Below are 7,210 nucleotides of genomic sequence, written 5' to 3' on the forward strand. Positions count from 1 at the left end.
AGAAATACTATGTTTTAATTTTTGGTAAATATTCTCGGTTTAGCTCATTTTACTTGTCATGTTGTCTTTTGTATAATTCTTTAAGGAAACGTGAATTAGAATTATAATTTGACTAATTTACCTTATTCAATATTTGATCTCCATTTGATATTAATCTCTTTTCACATTTATTAGAGTAAAAATAAAAATGAAAAAATAATTAAATTCTATCTTATTTTAAAATATAAATATTTTAAGTATATTTATTTTAGTAAACATAACAAATATATGACATGGCGGAATAGCAGATACAGCAATTAAATATCTAGATTAGATCTCAGGCTAATATAAGAAAAGAAAGAAAATTGTATGTATTTGCCTACTTAACCTTTTGAAGAAAACCAATAATATGGGGTCCATGTTTTTTGCTGTGCAATAATTTCATTTGCTCCCACTAATGGGTTGATACGCATGTGGCAATGAATCCACTATTATTGACTTGATGGGGATACTTTGGGAATTACATGAATATTATTTGATTTTTTAATATATGGGGTGCCTTTTTTTTTTTGGCATTGCTTGTTTTTTTAATATGGGGTCCACTTTTTTTTCATGAGTTTGGAGAGGATGGGGTCCACTTTTTTTTATGAGTTCGGAGAGGGTGGGGTCCACCTTTTTGCCCTTTTTTTTTTTTTTTAATATTGCTTGAGTTTTTAGTATGGGGTTCACTTTTTTTTTTTTTTTTTGTAAGAGTGACTAACGACGAAGCATGGGTAAACCAATGCTTCTATATAGTAGAAAAATAGAAATATAATAAAGTATTTCTATCTACTTTTTAGAAGAGTTGGTAATATAAAATATAAAATGTCATTTTTTTGCCCTTAAATAAAAAAGTGGGTGGGACCACAAATGATTTTTTTGCCCTTAAATAAAAAAGTGGGACCAAAGGACGGACGACGATCTTGCTTATAAACCGGCTCTTCTATATAGTAGTAAAGTAATATATATATATATATATATATATTATGTTCAAAACACGATTAATATAACATTGTAGTTTGTGCTCCGTATCCAAAACTTTATTATATTAGTGTTTGCTACGAATACAAAGTCGGTTAAAATTTATTAATACTTTTTAAAAGAGAAGACTTATTTAAAAGGAAACTATTTTCCTCCTTTTGAGATAAAACAATAGCAATATTTAAGCATCAGTTGATACTTTGAATTTTAATTCGATTAATTTAAAGGTGTAAAATATTCTATTGTTAATGTATGTAGATTGGGCCTAAACAATACCTATTATTTTTTTTATCAAATTTTGATTTGGATAATCCTAATTCAAATTATTATATTAATTTTACATGTTTAAAATGAAACAAAGTAGAAATTTGATTTTCTATTTAAATGAAGAACTACTATTTTTTAATTTTTGGTAAATATTTTTGGTTTAGCTCATTTTACTTGTCATGTTGTCTTTTGCACGGTTTTTTAAGAAAACGTCAATTAGAATTATAATTTTAATAATTTACCTTATTAATTATTTGATCTCCATTTAATATTATTTTTTCTTTTATGACATTAATCTCTTTTCACATTTATTAGAATAAGGGAAAAAATGAAAAAGTAATTAAATTATATCTTATTTTAAAATATAAGTATTTTAAGTATATTTATTTTAGTAAACATAACAAATAAATAACATGGCGAAATAGCAAATACAACAGTTCAATATCTAGATTACATCTTAGGCTAATATAAAAAAAGAAAGAAAATTGTATGGTTTGACTACTTAACCTTTTGAAGAAAAGCAATAATATGAGGTCCATGTTTTTTACTGTACAATAATTTCATTTGCTCCCACTAATGGGTTGATACGCATGTGGCAATGAATCCATCATTATTGATTTAATGAGATACTTTGAAAATTACACGAATAGTGTTTGATTTTTTAATATGAGATGCACTTTTTGTTTTGACATTGTTTGTTTTTTTTAATATGGGATTCACTTTTTTTTTTTTTTTGATGTTGCTTGATTTTGTTAATATGGGGTCCACTTTTTTTTTTCCCCGTGAGTTTGGAGATGGTGGGTTCCACTTTTTTTTCTTCTTCCTTTTTTATTTTTAAATATTGGTTGGTGTTTAGTATGGGGCCCACACTTTTTTTTTTTTTTTTTAATAATAGAGGACGGACGACGAAGCATGGGTCTAAACCCATGCTTCTATATAGTTAAAATATGTCAAACCACTAACCGAACAGATAATATATCAGTTGATTTGGATAATCAATTAGGGCCTGTTTGGAAAGCCACCCAAGTAATTGGAATTGAGTGTAACTTGGTGTAATTGCACAGTTTGGCCTGTTTGTTTGACCAAGTAATTATACAATTAGATGGGAATTGTGTGTAATTGAGAGGGTGTAATTACACTCTCCAATTCTCAAGAGGGGGCTGAGAATTGAGTGTAATTACACCTTGTAATTACAAGGTTACTTTTTTGTTTCTTTTTAATTTTATTTTAATTTCTTTTCTTTTTAGTTTCTTTTTTATTTCTATTATTTAATTTATTTTTTATTTTATTTTAATTTCTTTTTATTTTCTAATTTATTTTTTATTTCTATTATTTAATTTCTTTTTTTTTACTTTTTAATTATTTTAAAATATATTTTTCTTTTTATAGTATTTATATTTCATTTCCTTTCTTTTCATTCCCAACCTTTACTTCTTATGGTTCCATGTAATTGCTCGTATTTTTTTAGTTATTTATTTTATTCATTTAGCATAACCGTGTTAATATTCTAATTTTTGAAATTATATCTCTTAATATTAGAAAGAATGAGTCATTAACAAACTTGACATATAATGAGTGACATTAGTAAAGTAGAATTTTGTTGTGAATGAGGTTATAGACTTATATTTTCCCTTTCTTTTTAATTATAGGAGTATTTACTTATGTTGCGTTAAAATTTACTTATGTAACGTTGGAATTTGACATAAGAGTATTATGTTAAAAATTTTTCTTTTGGATTTTGAATTTAGGTTATACTTTCTATTTTAAAAATATTTGCTTTAGTACTATTGATTTGTTATTTCACATTGCATGCTGTTTGTTTTTCACTTACAATTGATAGAATTATTGTCAAACATTTGAATAATGTTATGGCATTATATTTATAAATATTATTTTTTGTCAAACATCCAATCCCATGATGTTCTCACAAAAAAAGGCATGCTTTTAAGTTTTATAATCAATTAAAATAAAAATATTATTAATTTGAAATTATGTATCAATAATTTTTCACAATAATAGTTACAAATATATGATTATTAATTAACACATTTTCAAGAAATAATGTATTATTAAATAATTAATTTACTATCATTTATATATGCACATATGTTTTTAAATATTAATTTTAAATTTTTTATAATTAAATTAAAATTTTAAATTAAACTAACTGTGTAATTACACATGTGCAACCAAACAGCACGTTTGTAATTACAGTATTATGATAAACAAACAGGTCGTTGTAATTATAATACTGTATAATTACTAGACTGTGTAATTACTAGGGTAATAACTACACAAATTCCAATTACCAGGTGGCTTTCCAAACAGGCTCTTAAGTTAATGCATATTTGAAATATAAAATTATCCTCCACGGCTCCATAGTCTACAATCCACTAATAATTAAGTTTACACACTTTAAAGTTAGTAAGAATCTAGTTGCTAGCTTGCTATATACTACTTTCTCTGTCTCAAAAAGATTGTTCTTCTTTCCTTTTTAGTCTATTCCAAAAAGATTATCCCTTTCTATATTTAGAAACAATTTAACTTTATGGGATAATTTACAACCACACAAATATTTAAGGCTTATTTTGGACCACACATTTTAAAAATCTTCCTTTATTTCTTAAACTTTGTGTCAAGTCAAAAGAGGATAATCTTTTTGGCGTGGAGGGAGTATAAAGTATTACCAGTAAGATTCCCAACTCCAAAAAAAAAGGGGATTAACATAAATCAATTCTGCACAAAAGTTTCAAAAAGTTACGTTCTGAAAGAGAGTGCAATCTTAGTATACTCCCAATCTATATCTATATATAATATAAAGCTAGGCATAGACAAGGTGATGTGATATCTCTCTATGACCTCCTTTTCTATTTATCTTTTTTCTCATTTTTTTGGCATTTTTCACTTATTCTTTTCATTCAATCATTTTTAAAAAACATCCAAATTCATTATTAAATGACAAACAATCGGTTATTGAGAGTCCAAAAGTCACTATGAAAGATTACAAGCGTTACAAGCTTGAACGTAAAAACAAAAATATGCTATATGCAATAGTTTCTTTCTTGCAAGGGAACTCTGAGACCAAAGCTTTGATCAGATGGCTCGGTCCCCTTCAATCCCCAATATGCAAGGTAAACACTTTACTATGTAAATAAACATAAATCGGATTCTCATTATCCTAAAAAGTTCATCTTTTGGGTCATCAAGATTCAAGTGAAGTTCTTTTTTGTTTTTGTGATTTTTGCATGGGGTTTTTAATATTTTATTGAATTTGATGATCCTTAAATTGGTTCTGCTGCGGATGAAAATTCAGGATTTTGGTATTATTGTATTTGCTCCTTTTTATTTATGTAAACATTTCGGTTCAGTTTACTTTTATTCACAGTCAGATTGAACCTACCTCTAAATACAAATATTATTTTATTTTTTTGGTTTTTCATCTGCTGTCCAATATCCGCATTGGAGTTCGATAATATGAATTCGCACAACGTAAGGCCCATTCGGGGAAGGCACTTCCTACCAAGGATTATTGCTGAGGATCAGCGCCATCCCACCACATCATTTGGTGGTACAAGTAACTATTTGAGGTATTCATTTCATTACAGTCTAAATACAAGTATTTGAGGTATTCATTTTCATTACAGTTTTTGGGACTCCGTTAGTTTCTTCTTCTTCTTTTTCTTTTTTTCTGAGGACTGGTTATTCAAATAAATTTGTGTCCTACTGTCCATTGTGTTGGGAATTCAGAATATGAGAGCTAACGTGTTAAAATTCCACTGGGCATAGATTTGGTTATTAATCTCTTCTTTTTTTGTTTTGAAATATACTTACCTATATTTATGAGATGCGTGATTACTAAAATAATTAGCAATATTGTTTATAGGTTATAACATTTAATTTAAAAATAATTTTGGTAGCAAAATATATGTTCTTACAAAATACTAATAACAATCTCTTATATATATATATATATATATATATATATATATATAAATAAACTAGGTATAAATAAGGTGATGTGGCAACTTTCTATGCCATATAACCATTTATTTTTTTCTCCTTTTTTTTTTTGAAATTTTTCCTCATTTCAAAATTAATGTGCTATATATTCAAAAGCTAAAAATCACTCTTTAATTTTATTAATTACACCTCAATTTTTTTTAGAGAAAATTAGTTAAAAAGGGTCATTACAAAATGAATAGAGGTACATAACCCTCATATAATCCTCTGTATATATGGCTCTGTTATATTTTGCAAGGGGCCATTTCCTCAATTTTAATATAACTAGTATTCATACCCGCGCGATGCGCGGAAAATTTGAAGAATATATTTATGACAAATTTTAATCTGACTTGTTTAAGTACATTGAATCATATAGTATTACTTTAACAAAATTCAATTGTCATCTTATCTTCTAATGCAATGTATTTAATAACAAAACCTTATGAAGTTAGAAAAGACGGAAGATAAGTGCTAGGATATCTTGTTAGTTTCTTAAATAGGTATAGAGTTTCTTTTACTCCCTTAATAATATTTTTATTTAACTTTGATCAAAATTATATCATGATTTTCATGGGTGACAATCATTTTTTCCTCTAATTTTGCTTTAAAAGTTAAACACCTCCCCCTGACTTTAAACAACGACATTCCCCCCTCCCTCCTCACCACCACTCCCGCCTGCCCCCACCATCTCAATTGAACTTTGAAGTACCCTTTTAGCCTCTATTATTGACCTTTTTCTTGTTTTAGTTTTTTAATATTATGATATAACTTTTTCTACCCCCCACGCCCATCTCAATTGAACTTTTAAGTACCTTTTTACCCTTTATTATTGACCTTTTCTTGTTTTAGTTTTTTAATATTATGATATATATATATTTTTTCTCTTGGTGACCCCCCCCCCCCCCCCCCCCCCCCCCCCACCCCACCCGACCCTTTTCATTTTTTAACCATTAGTAAGAACTATTTTCAGTTGCATATGATAAAAGAACAACTATAAGTAATTTCTAAGCAACTTAATTAATGAGGAAAAAGATTATTTATCCTCCCATATCTCTTGGCAATTATATATTGGAATCATGAATCCAACGATATCTCACGTTTGTGGTCCGTCTCTCATATCCATTTTCTTAAAATTCTAAATTCTTCACTGATTAATTAGATGTATATTAGATCTATTCTCTAAAATTAAATACAGCGTCTGAAAGTACCAAACATATATTATGGACTTAACTGTACTTATAGAATAAATGAAGTCAAAATATGAAAAATAACTTTTGAACATGTATAATTTTAATAATTGAGCATAATAACATTTTAATTAGAAATTATTCGTATAAGTAATTTTGATGTATGTAACATAAAAAAATAATTATTAAAAATAGTTATATAGATTATAAAAATTCCGTAATGAATTTCAAAAAATGATATAGTTAGAAAATATTACATTAATGGTAACCAAAGCTCTAATAATTTAATATATTGCCCTACTGTTTATCAATTAAGTCTTATAGTATTTTTAGTTAAATTATCTTATCTTTAAAGTTAATTCAAAGTATACACACCCTTATAATATTTATTTTCATTATTAAATGTTTTAAGAATGCAAAAATCATCAAAATGCACACAAATTTAAATTAACTATATTCAGTTTAAATTCTAATTCAAACATTAACGCAAGCGTGTAATTCTTTTTATTTATTATGTTAAGCTAGCCATTAATTCAATTCAATTTCAAATATTTTATCTTTTAATTTAAATAAATTTTTTATGCAATTCAAACAATATTAGCTTTCAAGTCAAATTCAAATTCCTTTATCTCAATCAAATATTATTACTGTAATGCTTATTAACTTGTTTCAATACTGGTACATACATGGTTTTCTCTTGATGTGACACTCGACTTCATGTCCTATGACTATTATCCTTCTTCTCGTATAGGTTT

The sequence above is a fragment of the Lycium ferocissimum genome, chromosome 6 (genome assembly GCF_029784015.1).
Source record: "Lycium ferocissimum isolate CSIRO_LF1 chromosome 6, AGI_CSIRO_Lferr_CH_V1, whole genome shotgun sequence".
In the NCBI taxonomy this organism is placed as follows: Eukaryota; Viridiplantae; Streptophyta; class Magnoliopsida; order Solanales; family Solanaceae; genus Lycium; species Lycium ferocissimum.